Source organism: Triturus cristatus, chromosome 3_1, assembly GCF_964204655.1.
Source record: "Triturus cristatus chromosome 3_1, aTriCri1.1, whole genome shotgun sequence".
NCBI lineage: Eukaryota > Metazoa > Chordata > Amphibia > Caudata > Salamandridae > Triturus > Triturus cristatus.
The window spans coordinates 969,966,393-969,981,319 of NC_140583.1; the positions used below are offsets into that span (position 1 = coordinate 969,966,393).

The 14,927-nt window shown below is 41.3% G+C and overlaps 1 long non-coding RNA gene across 2 annotated transcripts in view; it reads left to right on the top strand.

The window, feature by feature from the left end:
- Positions 1-14,927, top strand: part of LOC146861335 (uncharacterized) — a 148,830-nt gene that overhangs the window by 77,305 nt on the left and 56,598 nt on the right. Inside the window, exon 4 of one of the 2 annotated variants that reach the window (XR_014979244.1) lies at positions 9,261-9,370. The exons of the other annotated variant lie outside the window; for it this stretch is intronic. This is a non-coding gene — a long non-coding RNA (uncharacterized LOC146861335). Of the gene's footprint in view, positions 1-9,260; positions 9,371-14,927 lie in introns of those variants that run through there. 2 annotated transcript variants of the gene reach the window in all.

A 14,927-nucleotide genomic window follows, 5' to 3' on the forward strand; every position in this document is an offset into this window, starting at 1 on the left:
GGAACTTGAGAAACCCTTTGCATTTTCTGGCCAGCAGGAGTGTTACCTGTGGCAAATATTTCAGTAGGAACTGCAAGAGTATGTGTACTATTTCCTGTCAATCCAGGGTTATACAGTGGGACCTATGGTGACCGAAACAGTAATTTCATCTGGAGTATACAAAGCAATCTAGATAATGGGGGTACTGGCCCCTATATTCCCTCCTATCACAATAGAACGTGTAACTCACTTGTGCTGTAGCTATTCCTGTAATTCAATTGACGCCTGCATCACTCATTCCTACTTGTTGAGGTTCATTAAATGAGGGTGGACAGGTCAACAATAACTTGTTCAAAAGGTCATCACTAGAATCACAATGACAAGCATCATCTTCACTCACAGCATTTTCTGTTATTTTCCCCTTTTCCTTTCCTGTTTCTGTCTCTTCACTTGTTAAATTTAATTGTCAAAGATTGCCGTGCACTCCTGTTTTAACTATTCCTTTTCAGCTGGGTTTTTTTCAAACTCTAAGTTGTATACGTACTCCCTGGAGTACGTGATCTGCCCCTTTTCACATCAACAATTGCAACATCAAAAATGGAGCGATACTGCACTCCAATCCAGGTGCACAGCTGGTGTCGTGATTCTCACACATTCAATATCAATAGCTTTGTCACTTTTAGCAATAATTACTCCATGTGATCCAAAACTTTCCTTAATTCCATTTTATTTTCATTGTTCTTTTCGCACATGATTTGCTTATGTTTTAACAACTTCTCATGCCGGCGGATATGCCCATCCAGGCCTTTTTCCGGGCACGCCAAAAAACATAAAACATCCTTGGTTGCAAGTTCTTATATTACCCACTGCATTTCGGACTGTTAAAAGTCCTTCTTCAGGGGTTCACTACAAAATAAAAGAACGTTGCTATTAAAATCAGACTTCAGATCACTGTAATCAACACTGTCCATTTTCATACCAACAACGCCATGTTATGTTTGAAATTAACCTATATGCAGCGCTTTCCCTCTAAACCCGGAGCTGTATGCTCCCGTAATTAAACCTGGGAAATACTCTAACCAACCTCTTTACCCTGTGTTTTTTATCCTTCCTTAACATTACGTGACACCCCAAATCTTAAAAGCTAGTTTGCTCCTCCCTCCTCCTTCCTGCTACCAACTTTCCATTCCCCAGATTGCGTCCACTTAAACTCTTACCTACGCAACTTTAATTCGCGTTCTTTCTTACACCAACAATTCTCTCGCTCTGGCGGCATTTAACGATACGCCATGTTTTCCCACTACTTTAACTCCTGTGAAGTTGCCCCACCTCTTAAACTTGACCTATCACAGCCTTTCAATTAACACTGTTATAATCACTCGTCCTATATTACCCATAATTCACCTCTTCTTAAATCTTTCAACCTCCATGTTTATGGCTGATCCTTTATGTATCACTTTTCCAATTTCCTAATTTCCCAGGTGATACAATACTCTACCCCGCCCTCCCTGTCGATGTTTTCTATTGCGCCATAACTCCAATATAAGAATTCACTTCATAATTTTGATACTACTGATAACACAACGTGTACGGTATTCAAAAGCTGTTACAAAAAGAAGATGTTACGGAAAATAAATCGTGTCTATAAACTTGTTGAAGTCAAATATTCACTCGCAAAAAAGGAATAGTTAAAACAGGAGTGCTCGGCAATCTTTGACAATGAAATTTGATACAACTGCCCCACTTGCAAGTAGCACCCACAGAGAAGATCAACGGATAACAGATTATTCATGGATATGAGCACACACGTGAGATGCACATCAAGGGAATAGAAGAAACTTGCGAGTGAATATTTGACTTCAACAAGTTTATAGACACGATTTATTTTCCGTAACATCTTCTTTTTGTAACGCGTGAAGACACGGCGCTCACAGATACAATTGGGCACCCTGAAGTTAAGGACGCACTCTGTTGAATTTAGCAGTGGGAACCAGCTGACTGTGACCACTATCTGGGTTGCTTTCTATCGGCATAACAAAATCAGGGAAATGGCTTCAAAAAATCAGCGGGCTGCAAGGGGGTTAAGGGAGCTCGGAGAAAAAGAGAAAGACTCCCAGAACGATAGCCTGGTACATAGCGACCCCGGTGCCCCCACAGACAATTTGAGAGCCAAGACTCGCCTGAAAAGCCAGGCTCAGCCTCCGGTACAGAAGGATTGGGTTAAAAATAACGGCGTGGAGAGAAACGAGAAGATCTTCGGGAGTGCCCTAAAGAAGGAAAAATAACTTAAGAAAATGAAGGCTTTACCGGGCAAGAGAGCCGCTAAAGAGCGATCAGCCGACACAGGGACAGGGTTGTCTGGAGTCGAAGGAGTGAAAAATACGGTGCTTAGTCAGCCTACCTTGATGGAAGCTTTTTCCGCCTCAACAACAGTAATACCGGCTCCTCGGGGATCGGTCCAGGATCAAGAAAAGGCATTTCCTCCTCCGTCGCCCCTCATCGATACTGCCGAAAAAAAAGCTGGCAGCAACACAGACTCACGCATGCAGGGTGAGAAGACGAGCGGTGAGCTATCGGCCGAGCCAGAAACGCAGTTCACGGACTACGCATCAGGAGTTCAGAGCGCGAGCGTAAAGCAGATGCCTATCGGTGGGGGTGTTGAGAACTCAACAGTGTTGGATTTGGAGCAGCAGCAACACGAGAATGAAACCAATCTGTTCCCTGCCAACGCTCCTACGAACACCCAGGTACAGACACAGCTACGGGGGGCAGCGAAAATGTGAGTTTACATTTGGCACATGGAGGGCCCTTAGCAGAAATTGTTACTAACTTGCCTTGCAAAGCTATAGAGACTGAGCCTATGACTGAATTGGGCACAAGAGCTGCTGCTATGGGGGAAACAGGTGAAAGGCAAAATTTAGATGAGTCTTTAATTGAACCTGCTCAGACTATTACTGATGGCAAGCAAATAACACAATCTTTAAAACAACAAAGGGTCATGACACTGAAGATATTCGGGGCATTAATGACCTCACTGTGCAGGGAGTAACTATCCCGGGCTCACCAACTGATGAATGCTTTTATTCAGTTGATGACGATGAGGAGGATGATGCGGGCAAAAATAAGGGCAAGGGCACTTCCCTCACAGACTTAAATATAGAGTCAGCCTCAGAATTAAGCGAAAGATCGGATAGATCTGACTCATATTCAGACTCAGGCTCACCCTCACTTTCACCGGGACATCAGACCAGAAACTCTGAGATCGAAACGTCAGAAGTAGAAGTAGAAAGGACAATGGGGAGTGGAGACCTCAGATGTCGGAGGTCGAAGAGTGCTAGAAAGAGGTCGCATGTAAGAGTACAGGACTCAGCACAGAACTTATCGAGCCCTACGCAGCGGGAAGTGGCTAAGAAGCTGGACTGGGACTACTCAGCTACATCACAGGTTTATCATGAGGGAACCATTCACTCTCAAACCCAGCAATCTCTTCAACATTGTCAAGTGGAGCAGTTAACGACCCAGAACCCCAATTTTGACTTGCTACTTGGGACATTAAAACAGATGCAGAGCGAAGCAAGGGCAGAAGGTCGAAGAGCTAGACAGGCTAATAAAAAAATAGAAGGATCCCTGCGGAAAGTGAACAAACTATATGCAGATATGGCTGGTAGAGTCACAGAGGTAGAGGAGAGGACTGGGAAGCTGGAGGATGTAGTTGCCAAGCTTCAGGAAGATAAACATGTTCAGGAGAAAACAGTAACAGATGTCCTTTGGAAATTTGAGGAGTTTGAGAACCGGCAAAGGCGGAACAATATAAGACTCCTTGGCGTGGAGGAAGGCAAGGAAGGCCAGGACGTACGTGCCTTTGTGGTGGAGCTGTTTAGGGGTGCATTCCCTGAAATTACTAAATGCAGTTGGGAAAATGAGATTCAGCGGGCCCACCGTTTTCCTCAAATCCAGAAAAGAGGAAATACAGATGGTAAACCAAGGGCGATTCTCATGTATGTTGGCAACTTTCTGGCAAGAGAGGAGATTATGAGCAAGGCAAAGCCAGCGGCCAAGAGATCTTATAACACTTCTTCGCTCGGCCAGACTTTTGTCACACTACCGTCGAAAGAAGGTGGCGGATGAGACAATTAATAACTCCCTTTCAAAATGCAGGATGTGAAGCCTATTTGATGTTCCCCTGCCGTCTTAGAGTAGTAGTTAATGGGCAACACAGGGTGTTTTTCTCTCAGGTACTGGCTCAGGAATATCTGTCAGCATTGAAGGAGAAAAGGGGTCAAAAAAGTCAAACAACTACTTCAGATGCAATTTGATTAAGAAGTTGAACAATAGGATGTTTATAAACTAAATTAATCTGTAGGCATGAGCACAAACTGGGTAACAAGGATGATACACGGGTGGTTATAGTGGTAGCACATGGGTTTAAGGTAGGAAAAGGGTAGTAGGTGAGAGGGGGGAGGAGACGGACATCCTAGGTTTTAGGTTGCCATACATAGGTCAGGATTGACCTATTTGCCAGTAAGGGGGGAGGGCTTGTAGGGGGGGGATCGGGGAGGGGAGGGGTGGAGTGAAGAGGGGAGGGCACGACAAACTAAGAGCTGCACAATTGAAGAAATGCAAGTATGGGAAGGATTAGGAATGTTTTGTACTTTAAGAATAGAGGGAAAATCATTTGAACAGAAATCAGAAAACAGTATTAGATGTAATGCAATGACATCTTTGAAGCGAAGTCTCTTTAACTTCTGTCTCTTTTTGGGAATATCAATCTTATTTGATCTACAATGGCTATTAGAGTAGCGACGTGGAACGTCAGTGGCCTGAACGATCGCCAGAAAAGACAAAGGATTGCCGTGTCATTAAAACAAATCAATGCCGACTTTATATTCCTACAAGAAACTCATATCATGGCCTCACAGGCATATCTTTTAGATCAATTAGGCTTTCAAGTATTAGCATACTCAAAACAAGGCTCTAGACACAGAGGGGTTGCAATATTATCAAAGAGTAGAAATGTGAATACCGGAAAAAAGCTAGAAGACCAATGGGGTAGGTGGGCATTAATTGAATGTCTTATTGAGGGAGAGTGGTGTACCCTTGGGGTAATTTACGGGTCAATGGTGGACGATCCAGAGAGTCTCGAATTCTTAGATGCAGAATTATCCTCCTGGGCACCTCGGATTATACTGGGAGGGGATTTTAATATAAATGGTGCAGATGGGCTAGGTGTAGAGACAGGATCATATGGGAGGTATCAGGGAAGAAAGAAAAGAGAACATCGAGCACTAGGAGAGCTTGTGAGAAACAATATGTTGTCAGATGTCTGGGGGAAGCTAAAAAATGGGGATAGTGGATTTACGTACTACTCTGCCCCTCATCAGGTCTGCGCGAGACTAGATTACTTTTTTGCCTCTAACTCCATGATCTCCTATGTAAAGATAGATAGACTTCCCCGTATACTCAGCGATCATAATCCTTTGATCCTGAGCTTGAATATGCCCACACGACCCAGGAAAGTTAGAATATGGACATTTGAGCGTGGGCTTCTTCAGGACCAAAAATATATTCAGTATATGACGCGATGGATTAAGGAGTTCTTTGAAAATAATAGAGGCAGTGCAGAGACAGGAATAGTTTGGGATGCTTTCAAGGCAGGGATACGTGGGGAAACTTTAAGTTTTAATACCTTTAAACGAAAACAAGAGCAATTCAGATCTAGAGAACTAACTGGGGCAGTCTTGGATGCGGAGGAGGAGCTGCAACACTGTGTCTTAGTAGGGGCTTCTTTAGATCAGGCTCTTCTAAAATTAACAAAGGCAAAAATGGATGCTGGAGAGGTTATTGCGAATAAGGCAGCTAAGATATACTTGACCAACAGAGAGAGGTGCCACGAATTTAGTGAAGCAGCTGGGCGAACATTAGCTATTCGTACAAGACAAAGGACTGCTTTAGATGAGGTAAGAGAAATCACAGACTCTGAAGGTAATTTGCGCACAGACCCAGATGAAATAAGAGAGGTATTTAGAAAATTCTATACCTCGCTATATGATGAGCAAAATGGTCGGGATCTGGATGAGATAGGGACATACTTGGAAGATATCCCAGTGGTGCGACTGACAGAGGAAGAATCAGAGGGGTTGGAAGAACTATTGGACCTAGAAGAGATTAAAAATGCTATAGCGAATCTCCCTTCGGGTAAAGCGTCAGGCCCTGACCAAATACCAATTGAATTTTATAAAGTATTCTGGGATGTTCTTTTTCAAGATCTGGCGACAACGATGCAGAAAGCACAATCTGGGGTCTCTATACCAGGGTCATGGGGTGGCGCTGAAATAGTGGTAATTTTGAAAAAAGGAAAGCCTCCCACCATGCCGGCATCATATAGGCCAATCACTCTCATGAATTCTGACGCCCAAATTTTTTCTAAGATATTAGCAACAAGATTTGCTCAAATAATAGGTTCCCTCGTGAGCAGTAACCAGCATGGGTTTATTCCGGGTAGGGGTACGACTCACCATACTCGCAAGGTTATCACACTGTTTGACGCCATGGAGGTCTCAGGAGACCCGATGGCTGTAATGTTACTAGATGCAGAAAAAGCATTTGATCGGGTCTCCTGGAACTATCTGTGGCATACCTTGAAAAGAGCAGGTTTTAAAGATGGATACATTAAGGCAATCCAAACACTATATAGAGCTCCGAGCACTGTAATCCGGATTAATTCAGGCTTAACTAATTCTTTCCAAATTAAGAGAGGTACCAGACAGGGCTGTCCTTGTTCTCCGCTTTTATTTGCGATGTATATCGACCCTCTGATCCGAAGATTAGAGAGATGCGATAGGATTTCCCCAGTGTATACGCGCATAGGATATTGTAAGGTGCTCGCATATGCTGATGATGTGGCAGTGATTACATCTAATCCCACAGAGGCTATAGGGCAGGTTGAAATTGAGGCCACTAGATTTGGACAGGTATCAGGTTATAAATTGAACTCCAATAAGACACAGATAATTAAGAATAAATATGTAGATTGCTCTGATTATCGAGTGGTACAGGATGGGGTGTATTTGGGGGTAATTATTTCTTCCGATTTAGACACTCTGGTAGAGAAAAATACCACACCGGTTTTTTCTAAAGTGAGAAAGGATTTAGATAGGCTTGAGAATCTCCATCTCTCAATTGTGGGGCGCACTAACATCATAAAGATGTTGATCCTACCTAAGTTTTTATATCTCTTTAGAGCAATACCACTACTTTTTGAATCAAGATGGTTTAAGGGATGTGAATATATGATCAATAGATTCATCTGGGCAAAGGGAAAGACAAGGAGAGCTCTTAGGTATATGGCATTGCCTCGGGATAGGGGTGGATGGTCGCTTCCGGATTTAAAATTATATTATTGGGCAGCGGCCCTACAGAACATGGTGGGCAGAGATCGAAGGACAGGACGAGTTTGGCACGTTAGCAATCTATGGCTTAGTCATGGGGGTAGAAGCCGAGAACTTATTTTTGAAACAAACCGATTTTTGTTACTTTAAAAGGACGCGATTCAAGAGGATTTTAGCGGCTTATAATATATGGAAAGCATTTGCAAAAAGCTTTGGTTTGGGGAAATATAATGCATACACTAGAATGAATGCGAACCCTACTTTACCAGTAGATATTTTTACAGGTTGGGTTTTTGGAGAATGGGGAAGGAAGGGGATAAGGATGATGGGAGACATTAGGACTACACAAGGGATATTGCAATTCTCGGAGTTACAGGCAAACTATGGTATAGAGACAAGGCATTTTTTTAAGTTCTTGGTTTGGTAGGATTCCAATTATGGATTTAGTACAAGCAGGATCAGACTGCACTATTAGGAGGTTCTATTCAGAATTGATAAAAGCTAAACAGGATGACAAGGATAGAATGACGCAGAAATGGGCGACAAAGCTAGACATAGTAGAAGAGTGCTTTCTTGTATCGCTAGAGCTGGGACAGAGTATTTTATGCTCTGCATCCCTACAGGCACAGCACTATAAAACTATTTATCATTTCTACTATACTCCTGCGAGAATCGCACAGTGGGGAGGGATCTCGGGGATTAGATGTCCCAGATGTGGAAGTTCAGAGGCTGATTTGGTACATATGCTCGCAACATGTATTCATCTGCAACCAACTCAAAAGAATATCGAGGAATTTCTTTCCAGAGTGTTGTCTGTTGAAATAACCTTGTCTCCATCGATAATTCTTCTTGGTGTTATTCATTACGATATACACATGAAGGGGGGATATCTTATATTTGTTGTAATGGCAGTATTAAGACTATGCATAACTTCCGCCTGGCTAGATCCTATACCGCCAACGTATCATCAGTGGCTAGCTCGATTATTGGCAATATACAATCTAGAGAATGCAATATATGCTAGAAAGGGGAAAAGAGGGAGAAAACTAGGGGAAAAAATTTGGGATCCAATTAAGCAATGGAAAGAGGAATCTAACTTTCTCCTTATCTGAGCTTTGAAACAATAAGAGTATTTTATAAGATTTGTCTTTATTTTGTACAGAAAGGGTACTTATTTGGTTATTGTTTTGCACAATATTTCATTTCAAATGTGTCGTGCCCTGTTTATATATTTATATATGTATATCAGAAACTCAAATAAAAAAAATTTAAAAAAAGGAAACATAGGCAGGGAGGGCGGGGTAGAGTATTGTATCACCTGGGAAATTATGAAATTGGAAAAGTGATACATAAAGGATCAGCCATAAACATGGAGGTTGAAATATTTAAGAAGAGGTGAATTATGGGTAATGTAGGACGAGTGATTATAACCGTGTTAATTGAAAGGCTGTGATAGGTCAAGTCTAAGAGGTGGGGCAACTTCACAGGAGTTAAAGTAGTGGGAAAACATGGCGTATCGTTAAATGCCGCCAGAGCGAGAGAATTGTTGGTGTAAGAAAGAACACGAATTAAAGTTGCGTAGGTAAGAGTTTAAGTGGACGCAATCTGGGGAATGGAAAGATGGTAGCAGGAAGGAGGAGGGAGGAGCAAACTAGCTTTTAAGATTTGGGGTGTCACGTAATATTAAGGGAGGATAAAAAACACAGGGTAAAGAGGTTGGGTAGAGGATTTCCCAGGTATAATTACGGGAGCATACAGCTCCGGGTTTAGAGGGAAAGCGCTGCATATAGGTTAATTTCAAACATAACATGGCGTTGTTGGTATGAAAATGGACAGTGTTGATTATAGTGATCTGAAGTCTGATTTTAATAGCAACGTTCTTTTATTTTGTAGTGAATCCCTGAAGAAGGACTTTTAACAGTCCGAAATGCATTGGGTAATATAAGAACTTGCAACCAAGGATGTTTTATGTTTTTTGGCGTGCCCGGAAAAAGGCCTGGATGGGCATATCCGCCGGCATGAGAAGTTGTTAAAACATAAGCAAATCACGTGCGAAAAGAACAATGAAAATAAAATGGAATTAAGGAAAGTTTTGGATCACATGGAGTAATTATTGCTAAAAGTGACAAAGCTATTGATATTGAATGTGTGAGAATCACGACACCAGCTGTGCACCTGGATTGGAGTTCAGTATCGCTCCATTTTTGATGTCTTCACTTGTTAAGGCAGGGTACAATCTAGCTCCTTCTATCATATAGTTTCTCCACCTCTTTTGCTCTGCATTCCATCTAGCATCGGCTTAAGTCCGTCCTGCCTTTCTAGCTCTCCCCTGAAATATTTTCTTCTGCCTTTCCTGAGTTGCTCACTCCCAAGCATTAAGTGCTTTGTACTGTGCACGTCTAGGAGGTGGTTTCATGTTGTACAGTACTTTCCTCAGATTTTCAATGATTCTCAAATAAATGTGCCAAAGAGCGGAAACATCATTGCACCTTCTTCTCAGTGATCTTATGCCATTGGTTAAGCCAAATACATGTATGGATTCCTAAAATATATCGTCATAGTATGACCTTCTGTGTATCCTCAGATGGTGCCTCTTCTCCCTCACAAATAGGTATCTTTACATCTCTCCTAAACATGTCTCACACAATTTTGTTTTTCAATAGTATATTAACAATTTCAATACATCTTTTCATTTCAAACCACAAAATACTTTCTTTACCCACAGTTCTCATTCAGCATCAACAACCAATACCAGCATGGCACTCTATGGCGTAAACAACCAATCTCAGCATGGCTTAACAACCACCAACCAATCCCAGAGCGGCACAGTGTGACGTCAACCTCACTCCTTACAGCGGCTCACCCTCTTTTACAATTCTTCACAAATGTGTTCTCTCAGCAATTTTTCACACAAAACAAATGCAAACAATTTTAACAACTAACTTTGCCTATATCTCTAAAAAATTAAAGTATTCATACACACATGAACCGGTCTGGAGTAACACTTTCCGACCTACCCTGACGCATACTCAAATGAAACATCGACCAACGGGGTCTCACTCAGATTGATACAGTTCCTCCCTGTGCACTGGGATTTACTATACCAATCACACCTCACAATAACGCAAAGATTAAATCTCTATCTCAATTGTACTGTCAACAACATCTCGCAACTAGCACTACAACATAGCAAACAACTACAATATAGTGTATTCTACACTTTTTAATACCATCCATGGATCTTAGGCCACGTTGAATCCAATAACTACTTTGATTTTGCTGCATTAAGTGCCACATTCACACAACAACTTAAAACATCTCCACAGAACACCACAAATTCACAGCAAGATACTGCAAGCCAAGCATAAGCAATTGCAACGTTCAACCCTATTAATGCTCACACCTCTGCTGTTACAAATTGCTCCTGAACTGCTGGAACTCCATCAATCCTTCACTCAGGAGGATTGCAACAAACCACGGGCTTTAAGGGTTTGGTATGGGTTTGGACAATTTCTAAATGGGACACCTGAACTCCCTCACTTCAGTGAAAACCATCGGACAATGCCACCAGTTGATCCAACAGAGGGCCAACATCATACCATAGGTTGTCGGATGGGTCTTTATGTGTGACTGAGAGGTGATGGGAGTTAGCAATTTGGCAACACAATAAGGACCACAAATCAGAAAATAAAGTCAATAAATGTTACTATGCACTAGCAGTTAGGTTAATGTAAATTAATCTCAATACTATGCTTTAAAGGTACCGAATAACAACTGGATAGCCAAACCTCGTGAAGAAGTTCAGGTGCATCAATATGAGAAAAACAAGCAGTTCAGCCACAGCAATAAAAAGAATTAACAGCAGAATCTGAAGCTAAGAGAAGAGTCTTTGAACTTCTCTCCTAAACATGAGCGATATCTAAAGTCATCTAGAGTCTAAAACTAATAAGGAATGTGTTCAGTCTAAAAGGATTAAAACAATTTGGAAAATTGCAGAAAAAGAGAAAAATATGGGAAGTTCTTAGAAGATTGTCAGCATTTCAGAAGCTCAGTCAAGAGTCTTCTATGGTTAGGGTCAAGAGTCTTCTATGGAAAGGGAAATACGTGATAGCCTAAGCCACACTTCAGCAAAGAGTCAAAGGGATAAGCATGTAGGCCTGTACCTCTCAAAGTCCAAGGGAAAAGTAGCCAGCATCAACCTGTGGGAACACTAGTTCATATCACAAGAAGCATCTGGGCAACACCCATTGATCACACCATCAGTAGCTCCATTGTCCTTTCCATTCTCACGCTGTGAGCTGCAACATTAGCAGATTCTCCCAGGGCAGTCCTGCGAACGGCATCGTCCTTGGGTACCTGTAACTCCTCGCAACGTTGCTGAATAGACCCTGCCAGTAAACGCTCTGGCTCTCCATGTTCTTTGTCACCGTGCTCTTTTCAGGATTTCTCTTGCTAATACGGTGTTACACCAATAGTCAAACTAACAAACCATGTAAATGTACCTTCAAGGGAAACGTCACGCAAGCAGAAATGGAAAACAGTATTTTATGCAGAAAGAAATACAGGCCTATTCATGCTAACTTAACATGTTAACTCAATGGTCCACATTTAATATGTGTGTGCACATACAACTATAAATGAAATAGGAAATGGCAGTACATTAGATTCAGAAATAAATTCATATTACAGTATAAGTATTGGTATTGTAAGGCGTCCTCAGTCATCTGGATGATAACGCTCATCTAGATGGCGCGATTGACCGGCACTTGTCTTTACCGGTGAGCGTTATCATGCGCGGTGACTTTGAGGACGCCTAACAATAACTAATGATATGGATGCATCATTATCGTGATTTATACCGGTTGACCTTATGTTTGGTCACGTATTTGCTTGACTTAGAAGATTACCCTGACTTTAGCCATTTACATGGTGTGGACTTTCAACTTTATATGTACCTATTTCTCTAAGCTTGTCATCGGACTCCATCATTTATACTTTCAATCGATAGCCTTGAGAAACTCTGTAGTACTGACAAGTACTGACGAAACACGTGTTGGCTGTGCTCTATCTTGGATATTGATTTCTCTAAGAAATAAAAAAAAGAAGATCTTCTACTGACATCACGTGGACCTTTCATCACATTTTGTTGGATCTTGGACTGTCATATATGACTTGTTGATGTATGAAAATGCTCATTTGACTTTGAACGACGTAAGGTCCCCATTACTGGTCATTCAGCTGGACCTTCTTACATGATTTGTGGATGTGCTGTATTAGCTTTTGTTTTTCACAGTTGATAATATAATGACTTGACTATGGCTTTTGTAGATGTAGAGTAATAAGCAAAGTTTAAAGTTGACTTAGGTTCTTATAATGATTGAGTGTGGATTCAGCCTAACGTCAATCTTCCATACTAATTTAATGAACCTCCACCGCCAGGGTATTTTTGACACTTTCTACAGTATTGAGCGTTTCACCTACAAGTCAAACTGTTTTAGTTCAATGGTAGTATAATAGAACTGCACCACCCAGATTCACAAGGTTCACACACATATGTCTAGGCCTGGAGACGGTGTCCTTAACTACCAGGTGGGTGGTGGTTGTAGTGTTGTATGTTTATGTGCCGTAGGATCCTTGTGATCCCTGCCGGGCTTCTTTCAAAGTTACAAAATCAGTTGGGTGGTGTCTGGGTGTGGTTAATAAAGTTTATGACATAGTTCATTCAGTTAACGGTGGCATGCCGAAGAATAGACACTTGTGTTATGGAGCTGTGTGTGTGGCATGGTCATTTGAATGCTCCAGAGCTGGGGAGGACGCGACAGTGGTCACCCAGGTAGACAAAGAAGTCTTCTTCAAAGGAAATCTGCCAATCATACCATATGATTATTTGAAAGTCCCCTTCATTGTGAAACAGTTGAGTTTCTCATGCATCCATTAATCTTCTTGTGGGGGATTTTTCCTTGTAAGTCCTGTCCCCACATGTCTGGCACTGCCCACCAAATCAAGTGGAAAATGTTCATTATTTCAACTAATATCATTAGTCACATATTTATGATTTTCTGGGCAGGTGGCAACTAATTGGACTCAATTAGCATCATGTTCATATCAAGTGATGCGCATAGAGGCTGACCACATTTTCAATTAAAAATTAATTAGCCATTTTAGACAAAACGTCATAGTAAAATATTTAATTTTAAGATTTCTCAAGGTTAACATTTGAGACTTAAGAGAGAAAGGTTAACTTAAAACATCAGAGATCAATTCACCACCCCCCCTGAATATTCTTAGAATTGTCAGGTACTAATAACAATATTGCTATATAAATAGATTTGTACTGTAGACCCACAATGCCAGATAACAAAAAGAGGAAAGAGGAAACAATGATCAAGACAGACTGTGAATGTTCCAAGAGACTTCAGAATCCCAATGACAGAAAATGTACAAAGATGCAACTGATTCTCCTGACGAAATAAACCTTTTTAAGGCTTTAGAAAAGGACATTTTTAAGTCTTAGGTAAATTATACTTTGTACAAATATTTGTTATTGAAACTGCTGTTAGTAGACAGATAAGACTGGAAAAGACAGCCTCGCCACATTTCCAGATGACAAAATCAATCTTTCCGAGGCAAAGGATTCACAGGCAGATGTGAAATGGTATTTTCTGGTTGAAAATCTAGCGATTTGCTAAATTACAGGGTTTTCACTGCAAAATCCTATTTTCTATTGGACTAGCCACATTTGAGATTCAGAAAAGTTTTTTCAAATTGCGAAATGGGCGTTCTGACACCCACCAGATTGCAATTTGGAAGGGGTGTGTTTTGGGTGCTCTTTCCAACATGTGTGTTGGTTAGGTAAGAGTCAATAGTTTGCGACTACAATTCCAGTTGTAAATCACTCACCAGTTACCATCAATGGTAACTGATTTGTAAAGGGGAAAGACTCTAGTTTGGGCACCATCCCATTTGGGAATCTGGGTGGCACTGTCAGGGGTGGAGGGAAGTAGGCAGTGGTCAAGAGGGCCACTGCCAATTCTCACTAACTTTTTCAATTGGAATTTGTTTTGAAAAGATGCGCTCGTTCTTTTAACAAACTCAGGCTACTTTAAGAAAAAGATTAGGGAAGTAGTCATGGGAAAGTGGTCTACTGTCCCTTTGAGACAATCATCCTTGGGATTGTAGCCAATCGCAGGGGGTCATAAATCGCAACCTTTCTGATGAAAATTAATTATGATGATATTAATGTATACTGGATTCCTTATTTTGAGAAACAGCCTATTAGTACTAGGGTTGGTTTGCAAAATACAATACTGGTTACAAACGTCGGTGAGTAATTTGCAACTAATTTTTCAACCAGAACAAAAGTACTTCTTGCCCAGGTTTCTTTGAATAAAAAAGAGAATTCCCTCTCTAACAAGAAACTTGCTGGCAATCTCTTAGGAATGTGCATGCTAAACACCTTGTTAATGCACTATGTGCAAAACCTCTCCTTCACGGACATATTCCAAAGCGATTACCTCCAGATACTGTTCCAAACAAATTTCTCTCACATAATGAGGTGTA